We start from the raw sequence: 12,500 nt of genomic DNA, 5'->3' as shown, positions 1-12,500 counted from the left end.
AAGACCTTTCTAAAACACCTTGGTTGACCCCTGTCCGATACGTAGTTTTCGAGATATTCGAGAATAAGTGATTTTTTGGGACTTAGAAAATTTTTGACCCGTACCCTAAGAAAAAGTGATTTTTTCATAGGACAATTTTTTCTTCGCAAATACTGTTTGGTTTCACTTTTCATTATTAGAAACGCGTTCCGAAGCCATTTTCATCAAAATCTCGTGAAAAAAAAATTTCACCCCCGGACCAAAAGTTGGCCGTTCGGTGCCCTATGGCCTATGGCCAGTATGGGAACCAAGGATGCCGATATGCGAAAAGTGTCAAAAAATCACTTGAAAGTCGCTATGGCTCATTAAATAGAGCTTGTAAAGACCTTTCTAAAACACCTTGGTTGACCCCTGTCCGATACGTAGTTTTCGAGATATTCGAGAATAATGTGATTTTTTGGGACTTAGAAAATTTTCGACCATGACATATATGAAAAGTGATTTTTTCATAGGACAATTTTTCTCCAAATACTGTTTGGTTTCACTTTTATTATTAGAACGCGTTCCGAAGCTATTTTCATCAAAATCTCGTGAAAAAAATTTCACCCCCGGACCAAAAGTTGGCCGTTCGGCCCTATGGCCTATGGCCAGTAACATTCTGCGTAAGTCGTACCCTCACTGACTCGCTAGGGTTTAAAAAAATGTGTTCTCAGGCCCCCGATGCGCTCTACCGCTAGCGATATTTATAGTTCAAACTTGACTTGAGCGCCATCCATTTTGAAGGGGGAATTGCTTCGGCAGGTGATGTTAGTTACACACTTCTTAGGGATGAGAATCCATGTCCACCGTCATGCATGTGTTTAGCATCAACATTTTCATGGTTCATACTTGTCCCCGTGCCGTATATGGGAGGACCGGGGGAACATGCGTTTGGTGATGTTCAGTGACGGATTTCTGGGACTTACCAAAACTTGGCCCACTAGGCACACCGATATCTAACCGGAGCCCTCCCCCCCCGGAGGAGAGGAGACCCCGCCCGTTTAGTTCGATGTAGCCAGGGCGGCGATCATCAAAGCATGCCGCCCAGTACCGTACCCCTTTATAGTTTGAGAATAGTTAGGATATTTCGAACCTAAGGCCTCTAATCATTCGCTTTACCAGATAAAATAAGGCTCGAAATGCTACGTGCTCCAGCTATCCTGAGGCAACTTCGGAGGGAACCAGCTACTAGATGGTTCGATTGGTCTTTCGCCCCTATGCCCAACTCTGACAATCGATTTGCACGTCAGAACTTGCCTTCGGCCCTCCATCAGGGTTTCCCCTGACTTCGGCCTGATCAGCATAGTTCACCATCTTTCGGGTCGCATCCTACGCACTCGAGGGATGCCCACTCGGGCTGCACGAGACAGCCGCGGGACGGGACACCCCGGGATGGAGGGGCCCGACGAAGGCTTTGCGCCCGTGCCGAACCCGTAATCCCTAGCAACCTTGTTCGAGTTGTCTGTGCCTTTGGGTTTGAGTCGTGTGCGCAACCATTGCTGGTTACGCGACGCCCATTGGCTTGCGCGCAAGATAGACTTCTTGGTCCGTGTTTCAAGACGGGTCCCGGAGGTGCCTCAATGCATAGTGCGTCATCGCCGATCGGGGGGTCGAGTGCTTCTAGGCCTTCGGCTACAAGGTGCTCCCTAGACCCCGGTCGTACGTTCCATCGTGCTTCCAGCGGCGCACCAAGACTCGGTCGGACCCGCGCCTCTCGGGTGTGAAAGGCGCGGAGACCCCCGTTGGGAGCGGCCGCCAAGCCGCCCCTACTAGGGAGCCGTCCACCACGAGCCAGGGGCCTATTGCCGGAATGATATGCTCACGCAGATGCGCAATGGATCGCGATGTCCGTTTGCTGCGGATCGATAAGTGCACGGTAGGCCCGGAGGCCCACCGCTGAATATCGCCGCCCGGATCATTGAGTTCAACGGGTTTGCGTCCCCTAGGCAGTTTCACGTACTATTTGATCTCTATTCAGAGTGCTTTTCAACTTTCCCTCACGGTACTTGTTCGCTATCGGTCTCATGGCGGTATTTAGCTTTAGAAGGAGTTTACCTCCCACTTAGTGCTGCACTATCAAGCAACACGACTCCATGAGCCGGCCGTCTGCCACCACAGTCCTGTGCCGTTCTACGGGCCTATCACCCTCTGTGGGATAATGGGCCACCTTCAAGTTAGACTTGAACTGTTTGCACCGTGCGTAGCAGATAACGGACCGGTCCAGTACACGGCATCGGACAGACGAGGCCCCCTCGTCGTCCCTACGTGCTGAGCTCTTCCCGTTTTCGCTCGCAGCTACTCAGGGAATCCCGGTTGGTTTCTCTTCCTCCTCTTATTAATATGCTTAAATTCTGAGGGTCGTCACACATCACTTGAGGCCTACAGACTCCACTGTCACAATGATGCGACGGGAGAAGCGGTGATAAATCACCCCTGTCGTGCTAACCTCACTCACCCACACGGCTGTGAGCACGTCTCGCGACTGCAACTGGATGCGAGGAAAGATACGAGCGCGTTGGGCCGCAAGTGTTACTCGACCCGAGCCAACCGGTGGAAGTCCCCGTGCAATTGGTGATAACCTTATATGCTGTGTGGATACATCCGTTGGTTGATACTAGAGGTCGAACCGTGCGACTTGACGCGCGCTCGCTCTTCACCCATGCTCACATGTGTGTGTGTATGTTAGGTTTGTGTACCATACCTCGTATGTCTCTCTGTGTTAGCACTCTCACTTTCAGCGCCCACGGTCCCGACAAGGATGCGGATCCGAGCACGCCATGCTGCGACAGCCTACCCCCTATGATGGGGTCAGGACGCGTCAGTTTTGGTTAGAGTGTTGAGATAACTTGGTAGGCCACTCAAGGATGTGTGCATCGGTCGGGTTGAGTCGTCCGATGCGCCATATGCGTTCAACGTGTCGATGTTCATGTGTCCTGCAGTTCACATTCTGACGCGCATTTAGCTGCGGTCTTCATCGATCCATGAGCCGAGTGATCCCCTGCCTAGGGTTTAACGTACACACCGAACTAGTTGATGAATGGAACCGAAGTCCATCCATCCATTATACACATACCAACACACAACTCTGCTTCCCTAGTACCACACTGCAGGCGCCCACGGCCCCGACGGTTGCGGAGCCGAGCACGCCAAAGTGCGACTGTCGATCACCCCTTTGTGACACGACAATCAGTCAGTGTATAAGGTACCCGGTACTGCCAAAGTGTGCGTCTTTACTGACCTGCGCCGAGTCAGTGGTATGTGTATCCCTTTGAAAGAGTTGCTTTCGCTCAACTCTACCAAGTGTGCTACACCATCTTGTGGTTGTAGCGTGCGCGTCAGCATGTGATGCCGACGATGCGTTTGGCAACCTCACTCCCGGACTTGTTTGATCGGTAATGATCCTTCCGCAGGTTCACCTACGGAAACCTTGTTACGACTTTTACTTCCTCTAAATCATCAAGTTCGGTCAACTTCGGCCGTGCCAACTGCAGCTCACGAAGGAACCGCGGAAGGTATGCCTCCAGAGACCTCACTAAATAATCCATCGGTAGTAGCGACGGGCGGTGTGTACAAAGGGCAGGGACGTAATCAGCGCTAGCTAATGACTAGCACTTACTAGAAATTCCAGGTTCATGGGGACCGTTGCAGTCCCCAATCCCAACTAAATGAGCATTTGGGTGATTTCCCGTTCCTCTCGGAATGGGGGCGCCTATTGGCGAGAACACGCTGCTGCCCACATTGTAGCACGCGTGCAGCCCAGAACATCTAAGGGCATCACGGACCTGTTATCGCTCACTCTCACCTTGCTAAACACAAGTTGTCCCGCTAAGCAGGGCAAACTAGTGCGACGACCGCCCGCGAAGGCGCCGCCGCCCCGTAACGTCAGGTGCGCCCGGAGGCACACTGCTGACAGCGTTCTAGTTAGCTTGTTTGAGTCGCGTTCGTTATCGGAATTAACCAGACAAATCATTCCACGAACTAAGAACGGCCATGCACCACTACCCTTAAATTTGAGAAAGAGCTCTTAATCTGTCTTACCTCGATAAGTTCGGACCTGGTAAGTTTTCCCGTGTTGAGTCAAATTAAGCCGCAAGCTCCACTTCTTTTTTTTTTTTTTTTTTTTAAAGCCACGTGTTTATTTATTAAAAGTCAATATTTTGTTGCGGTAACATATATCATTTAACAATGTAACAGATACAAAACGCGCATGAACAAATATTGGGTGACATATAATAAATAAACAAACTCCATTGCCGGCGGCCTTCCCGGCGAGGGCGTAGCCACCGGCGGCAATGGCGTTCCTCTCTACATAAAGTGAGGGCCCGCGCCCCGCCTAACTTTTCGACTACACGACATTTAATAAAAATGACGGACACGAACATAACTCCTAATCACAGACGAAGCGGGCGTGCCCGCAATTCGCCATTTCTTCGGTTCCCTGATGCTTACTCTAACATTAAATGCATGAACGCACATGCACACAGTTAAACAAGCAAAGACAGTCTCCCTATTACGATTGGACGGACATCCGCACAAAACGTAGACGACAAATGACGCTTATAACACAAATGGAGTACTCGCACGCTATTGGTCGGGTACGAACGTACGCACAAAGCGGAGAACGCAAAATGCCGATCGTACCCGAACCGAGCGCACGCGCGCTCTCTCTCGCCCGCCTGTGCGAGAACGAACGACCGCACAAAGCGGAGACGGCAAAATGCCGGTCTCGCCCGGTCGTTTCTCGCACGCTCTGTCACTGGCCGGTCGTTTCAGCCTAGACCGCTCCCACTAAGTGTTCATGGTAGCGATGGCGGCTTCGACGTCCGCCGACGTAAGAACACTATGGCGGTCCGCTCTCGTGGTTGGCCCATCGTCGGGCTTACTCCTCCTTTGGTTTCGACAGCGCATTCGGCCCGAACGCGATGGCGGCAATATACCGGCGCGTCATTGGGCGCGGTATCCTATTGCCGCTGGTTCCGCCTTTGCCGACGACGAAGAAAGTATCGGCCGATGGCGGATCTCGTTCGGGCCGAAACGGGCGTTGCCTCTCCGGCACTCCGCACTATCGTTTTGGTCCTCTGCAGCCGTGCGCTGCAATGCGGTGCGGTCCTCCACACCGGATGCAGCTAACCGCACTGCTGCAGGTGGCCGCCCGATGGCCAGGTTCTCCGCATCGGATGCAGCAGTTGCTGCGGTCGGGTCCGACGCAGTTCGCCGCCAAATGCCCCCTCTCCAGGCACCGGAAGCAACGGCGCTTTGCCGCTTCCAGCATGGGGGCCTCCTCCAGCTGGCAAGAAGCGTAGTCGATGAGCAAGCGCTTCTTGCTCAAGATGGCTTCTGCCTCGACACGCGGTAGCCGTACGCGAGCCCGTTTCGTCGCGTCGGCCCTCTCCCACATCCGCAACGAGGCCACCGTTGGCTCCCTCGTGAGTGCCGCCCTCAGTGCTTCCCGGATGGTGTCCGCTTCGGTGAGGTTGTCAACGTTCTTTAGAAGCACCTCCGCCATCTCGGTAAGGACCTTGGCAGACCCAAGCTCCCCCAGCGTAAATTGGATGCGGCGACACAACGCCTCGGCATCCACGTCACGTGCCAGCTCCATCCTGAGGTTACCTTTCGGGGTCCTCTTCCCGATGCGGATGTGCCTCTGATCCTCCTGCAGGGCCGGGCTCGTCCGGATGGGCCTGTAGATCTCCGCGAAGGAGACCCCCGGTGCCGGAACCACCAAGATCGCATCTGGTCGTCGGCGTCGGGCCCGTCGGTTCGCCTGTGCAGGGCGTTGGCTCGGTGCGGCAGGTTTCGGCTGTTGCCGCTGCTGGGTTGCGGCTGAAGGCTGAGCCTTTTGCCGCTTCCCTGCCACCTGCCATCCGGATACCAGGGCGTCCCGGTACGATTTGTTCCTGCTGCCGACTGGTTTCCGGTGCCGGAAGGTTCCGCGGCTGCAGGGGTTGGGATCGCTGCCCCTGCCCGTCTCTCGTCTGTGCCTCGCATTGCGCTCCCGCAATTTCCCGCCGCAGCTGCTCCTGCATCTCCAGCAGGCGATGCTGGGCAGGACCCAGCGACTGGCGTGCTTCGGCTCTCTCACGTTGCTTGGTGCGCCTAATCGTCCTATTGCTGGGCCCGGATTTTGACTTGGTAGTCGCTTGGCTTCCCAAGCGCACGCCAGTCACTGAGTCCTCCAGCTGCTCGATTGTTCGCACGCCCGTGCGATAAATATTCAGCTCTTGGCGGAGTCTCGCGTTCTCCGCCTCGCTCTTCTCCCACAACACGGTCATCTCTTCCAGCTTCTGCAAGAGCTTCTCGATGCGACTCGTGAAGTCCTCTGCAGGCGGTGATGGTTCCGCTTCTCGTTCCACGGTTTCGATCTCTTCTACCGACGGCGATGCGGCTGGCGCCAGCATCTCGGGAGATACCGATCTCCGTGGTGACGGTGTGGGGGCGGGGGCGGGGGCGGTCCTCTCTCGCGCTTCCGCATCCGCCTCTCCTGATGTCCCTGGCGTTCCCCTCGGGGCTGGCGTGGGTGCTCCCGGTGCGCTGCACAGCGACGACAGCGTTCCCGGCGACAGGAGCGTCACCACTACTCGCGGCGACATCTTCATCTTCTTCGGTCTGACGGTTACGGTGGCCTCCGCATCCACCGACCCATCAGACCTGCTCTCCTCCTCTTGCATTTCTACCGCTGACCGGTTTGTTGCTGTGCCCAGCAATCTCTAGGCTTCTGCGCCTAGCCGGTATGCGGTCCGCATTCGCCTTTATCGCGAAAGCTCAGTGCGGAGCTTTTGTGGTTTGTGTCTGCGATCTGGCTTGTGCTAGTGCCCCATAGGTGGCGCTGGTGGCACTAAAGGGGAGAGCTCTCCCAGGACATCCACCGGAATGTCCGATCAGGCTCTCCACTGTGCACTTGTCAAGTACACGCAACACGCCTCGCACGCACAAACCGACACTGACACACACTGCCCTTCTAAGTACAGGTGCCCTTAGCACGTGTTTTGCACCGTTGTTTTTTCACCGTTTTGTGGTGCTGTTTTTAACACTGAATGTTTATTTTTTCCGTTAACGTAATGATTTCACAGCACTCTTTGCTCCTGAAGAGTTTTTCACCCAACTGCGGGTGCGGGCTCCCTTTCCACCGCACCGAAAGGGAGCGCTTCGCACGCACGCACTCACCTCACCACACACGCAATATTCCGGTCACACGCGCCGAAGCGCGACGCAATGTTTGTGTGCCGTTTTAAACTAAATATTCACGGTTTTTCGCCGGGTCTTCACTCAGCTGGCGTACAAACTGGTCAACTACACACTTTGCACGCACGTTTCACTGCTTGGAAGATCGTTTTCACTCAAATAACTGTATTTTACCAGAAGCTCACGAAAGGCGTCCGCTCGCTTCGGTTGACAGTTCGCCTCTGCAAGCTCCACTTCTTGTGGTGCCCTTCCGTCAATTCCTTTAAGTTTCAACTTTGCAACCATACTTCCCCCGGAACCCGATTTTGGTTTCCCGGAAGCTACTGAGAGCACCGAATGTAGTAGCGTCTCCCAATTGCTGATTGGCATCGTTTACGGTTAGAACTAGGGCGGTATCTAATCGCCTTCGATCCTCTAACTTTCGTTCTTGATTAATGAAAGCATCCATGGCAAACGCTTTCGCTTCAGTTGGTCCTACGACGGTCTACGAATTTCACCTCTCGCGCCGTAATACCAATGCCCCCAACTACTTCTGTTAATCATTACCTCTGGGTCTATACAAAACCAACCAAAAGACTCAGACCGAGGTCATGTTCCATTATTCCATGCAAGATTATTCTCGGCCAACGCCAACCCTGGGCGGGTGTGGACGCTTTTGTACTAGCCTGCTTGAAGCACTCTAATTTGTTCAAGGTAAATGGGAGCTGCCCGGGCACCACGCACCGGCTCGGGACGTGCCCGACCGATCACGAGGTTGACGCCCAGGCACACCATTGTGAGTCGCAGCCGCGAGCTCGCGCACGAACGTATCCGGCGTGTGCCGGGCGCCCGCGGCGGTCGCGTGTCTGGACGGGGAATCAACTTCGAACGTTTTAACCGCAACAACTTTAATATACGCTAGTGGAGCTGGAATTACCGCGGCTGCTGGCACCAGACTTGCCCTCCACTTGATCCTTATTGAAGGATTTATGCTCAATTCATTCCAATTATGGACCATCGTTAGAGAGGTCCATATTGTTATTTCTCGTCACTACCTCCCCGTGCCGGGATTGGGTAATTTACGCGCCTGCTGCCTTCCTTGGATGTGGTAGCCATTTCTCAGGCTCCCTCTCCGGAATCGAACCCTGATTCCCCGTTACCCGTCGCAACCATGGTAGTCCTCTACACTACCATCAATAGTTGATAGGGCAGACATTTGCAAGATCTGTCGTCGGTCAAGCGACCATACGATCGGCATCCTTATCCAGACTTCAACTCAAGCCGCCCGGAGGCGATTGGTTTTACTAATAAGTGCACCAGTTCCACCGCCCGCAAGCGGACAGCGGTCCCGGCATGTTGCATGTATTAGCTCTGGCTTTTCCACAGTTATCCAAGTAACTGATGGGTGGATGATCTTGTGAATTATGGCTGTTGTACTGAGCCTTATGCGGTTTCACATTCATTTATGTTTGTACTTAGACATGCATGGCTTAACCTTTGAGACAAGCGTATATTACTGGTAGGATCAACCAGAATTCGTCTTCGTCAATTGCTTGTTCGATATTTTTTGTCTACCAGGGCACCAGTCCCCGCAGACTCTCTTTCTACGTTCATCAGGTGACACAATCTTTGTTGTGACCACTCTCATTGACCTGCGGCAGTACACCGACTCCACAGCGCCAATAACCACACGAGCAAAGGTTGTTCAGGAGGATGTCAGATTATCGATGTACATCGTACACCAACATTTGACGTACCGAGGCATTACACCCCGCACGCCCCCAACAGGACCAATCAAGGCTCGCATACGACCTGCGACTTACTGCGGCTCCCTGAAGGTCCCCGTAGGACGACCATCACCAGTTAAGGTGTAGTTGACTTGTCAGGGCACGGTAGTCCCCACAAGTCCCCGATTATTCGTGGATATCGTCCTACGATTGTTTCTGACTCCTTTTGCTCCCCGCAGGTCCCCGTAGGACGACCATCACCAGTTAAGGTGTAGTTGACTTGTCAGGGCACGGTAGTCCCCACAAGTCCCCGATTATTCGTGGATATCGTCCTACGAGTTTTTGTGACCCTTGGGTTCCCGGCAGGTCCCCGTAGGACAACCATCACCAGTTAAGGTGTAGTTGACTTGTCAGGGCACGGTGGTCCCCACAAGTCCCCGATTATTCGGAGATATTGTCCTACGAGTTTTAGTGACCCTTTTGTTCCCCGCAGGTCCCCGTAGGACGACCATCACCAGTTAAGGTGTAGTTGACTTGTCAGGGCACGGTAGTCCCCACAAGTCCCCGATTATTCGTGGATATCGTCCTACGAGTTTTTGTGACCCTTGGGTTCCCGAACTTTGCTACGATGGTTCTGCCTCCAGAGGAGACTTATGAACACTTCGTATCATTTCTTACACCGAACCATGGGATCGCGAGATTGCTCCCGGATCCCTAATCACCTTACATTTTCGTTTCGTTTCCGTACACTACGATGAGCTAATTCAATTTGTTTGTTCGTCTGGCGAACGTTTTATTGCGGAATTACCGCGGTACTTCCAGCCGGGTATGGCTGCCGTACGACCTACAGGATAGATCATCGAACCACTTTTCGTGCATATTGTCCGTCGAGGGTATCACCTCGATACCCCCAACAGACCTTTGGACACTTCCTCACTACTCCTTGGAGCAGCAATCAGGGAACCATATAGTAGGAACAGCCGAATATGGAACTCTTTTCGTACTTTGGACACCTCCTATAACTTGTATGGCGACTTCGGGGACCTTCATTTCGTTCTCAGTTGGTACCCCTATTTCGGTCTTTGGACACCTCGTCTTACCCGTATAACTCACTTTAGGTCCACTTATTTGCCTGATATCTCATCGTGAACCCGTTTTTCGTACACCGTACACACCTAGGAACACCACATATGCGTTTCCCTTTCGATCGTGAAGTTTTCAAATTTTTCGATTTTTGGTCCTAGAAATTCATGAACGGTGGGAGACCAAAATTTTTCATAAAAAAAAAATTTTCACCGTTTGACCATAAAAACCTTCTTTTCGTACATACCCCATCATTTCTTCACGTTTTAGGCCATTTCTGAAATTTTCGCTTCGATAGTGTGTCCCCTATAATACAAAATGAACATTTTGCATCTCCCACAAGTGGCCATTTTTTTCCGCCACTGAAGAACACGACCTCGGGAACTCGGACCTAGGACGTGGCCATGTAAGTCATAGGCCACCCCAACTTTTGCAAAATACTGTTTCTTTTCACTTTTCATGATCTAAGGCGCGTTCCGACGGCGTTTTGAACAAATTTATGAGAAAAAAAATTTTGACCCTCGGACCAAAATTTTTTCGTTCGGGGCCCCATGGCCTATGGCCAGTATGGGAACTCGGGATGCCGATATGACAAAATTTGTCAAAAAATCACTAAAAAGTCGCTATGGCCCATTATTTAGAGCTTGTTGAGACCTTTCTAAAACACCTTGGTTGACCCCTGTCCGATAAGTAGTTTTCGAGATATTCGAGAAAATGTGATTTTTTGGGACTTAGAAAATTTTTGACCCGTACCCTAAGAAAAAGTGATTTTTTCATAGGACAATTTTTTCTTCGCAAATACTGTTTGGTTTCACTTTTCATTATTAGAAACGCGTTCCGAAGCCATTTTCATCAAAATCTCGTGAAAAAAAAATTTCACCCCCGGACCAAAAGTTGGCCGTTCGGTGCCCTATGGCCTATGGCCAGTATGGGAACCAAGGATGCCGATATGCGAAAAAGTGTCAAAAAATCACTTGAAAGTCGCTATGGCTCATTAAATAGAGCTTGTAAAGACCTTTCTAAAACACCTTGGTTGACCCCTGTCCGATACGTAGTTTTCGAGATATTCGAGAATAAGTGATTTTTTGGGACTTAGAAAATTTTTGACCCGTACCCTAAGAAAAAGTGATTTTTTCATAGGACAATTTTTTCTTCGCAAATACTGTTTGGTTTCACTTTTCATTATTAGAAACGCGTTCCGAAGCCATTTTCATCAAAATCTCGTGAAAAAAAAATTTCACCCCCGGACCAAAAGTTGGCCGTTCGGTGCCCTATGGCCTATGGCCAGTATGGGAACCAAGGATGCCGATATGCGAAAAAGTGTCAAAAAATCACTTGAAAGTCGCTATGGCTCATTAAATAGAGCTTGTAAAGACCTTTCTAAAACACCTTGGTTGACCCCTGTCCGATACGTAGTTTTCGAGATATTCGAGAATAAGTGATTTTTTGGGACTTAGAAAATTTTCGACCATGACATATATGAAAAGTGAATTTTTCATAGGACCAAAAAGTTTGTCCAAATAGGGTTTTGGTTCACTTTTTATGGTCAGATAAGTGATCCGATGCTATTTTCATGATCATTAGAGGGATTTCACGCTGTGACCAAAAATTTTCATACTTCATACTTGTCCCGGTGCCGTATATGGGAGGACCGGGGGAACATGTCTTCGTAAGTCGTGATGTTCAGTGACGGATTTCTGGGACTTAGAAAAAAAAATGTGCTCTCAGGCACATTATATGTTTCATACACACATGATTTTCATTCTTCATACTTGTCCCCGTGCCGTATATGGGAGGACCGGGGGAACATGTCTTCGTAAGTCGTGATGTTCAGTGACGGATTTCTGGGACTTAGAAAAAAAATGTGCTCTCAGGCACATTATATGTTCCATACACACATGATTTTCATTCTTCATACTTGTCCCCGTGCCGTATATGGGAGGACCGGGGGAACATGTCTTCGTAAGTCGTGATGTTCAGTGACGGATTTCTGGGACTTAGAAAAAAAATGTGCTCTCAGGCACATTATATGTTCCATACACACATTATTTTCATTCTTCATACTTGTCCCGGTGCCGTATATGGAGGACCGGGGGAACATGTCTTCGTAAGTCGTGATGTTCAGTGACGGATTTCTGGGACTTAGAAAAAAAATGTGCTCTCAGGCACATTATATGTTCCATACACACATGATTTTCATTCTTCATACTTGTCCCCGTGCCGTATATGGGAGGACCGGGGGAACATGTCTTCGTAAGTCGTGATGTTCAGTGACGGATTTCTGGGACTTAGAAAAAAAATGTGCTCTCAGGCACATTATATGTTTCATACACACATGATTTTCATTCTTCATACTTGTCCCCGTGCCGTATATGGGAGGACCGGGGGAACATGTCTTCGTAAGTCGTGATGTTCAGTGACGGATTTCTGGGACTTAGAAAAAAAATGTGCTCTCAGGCACATTATATGTTCCATACACACATGATTTTCATTCTTCATACTTGTCCCCGT

General features: G+C 50.9%; 1 non-coding gene across 1 annotated transcript; it reads right to left on the bottom strand.

Moving 5' to 3' along the window:
* Positions 1–2,870: 2,870 nt before the first annotated feature.
* LOC118515763 lies at positions 2,871–3,028 on the bottom strand. Its single transcript, XR_004907389.1, has one exon. It is a non-coding gene; the product is annotated as a 5.8S ribosomal RNA (ribosomal RNA).
* Positions 3,029–12,500: the final 9,472 nt, after the last annotated feature.

The sequence above is a fragment of the Anopheles stephensi genome, unplaced genomic scaffold (assembly GCF_013141755.1).
Source record: "Anopheles stephensi strain Indian unplaced genomic scaffold, UCI_ANSTEP_V1.0 ucontig187, whole genome shotgun sequence".
In the NCBI taxonomy this organism is placed as follows: domain Eukaryota; kingdom Metazoa; phylum Arthropoda; class Insecta; order Diptera; family Culicidae; genus Anopheles; species Anopheles stephensi.
The sequence above is the reverse complement of the archived record's forward strand: the minus strand, read 5'-3'. Positions and strand labels throughout refer to the sequence as shown.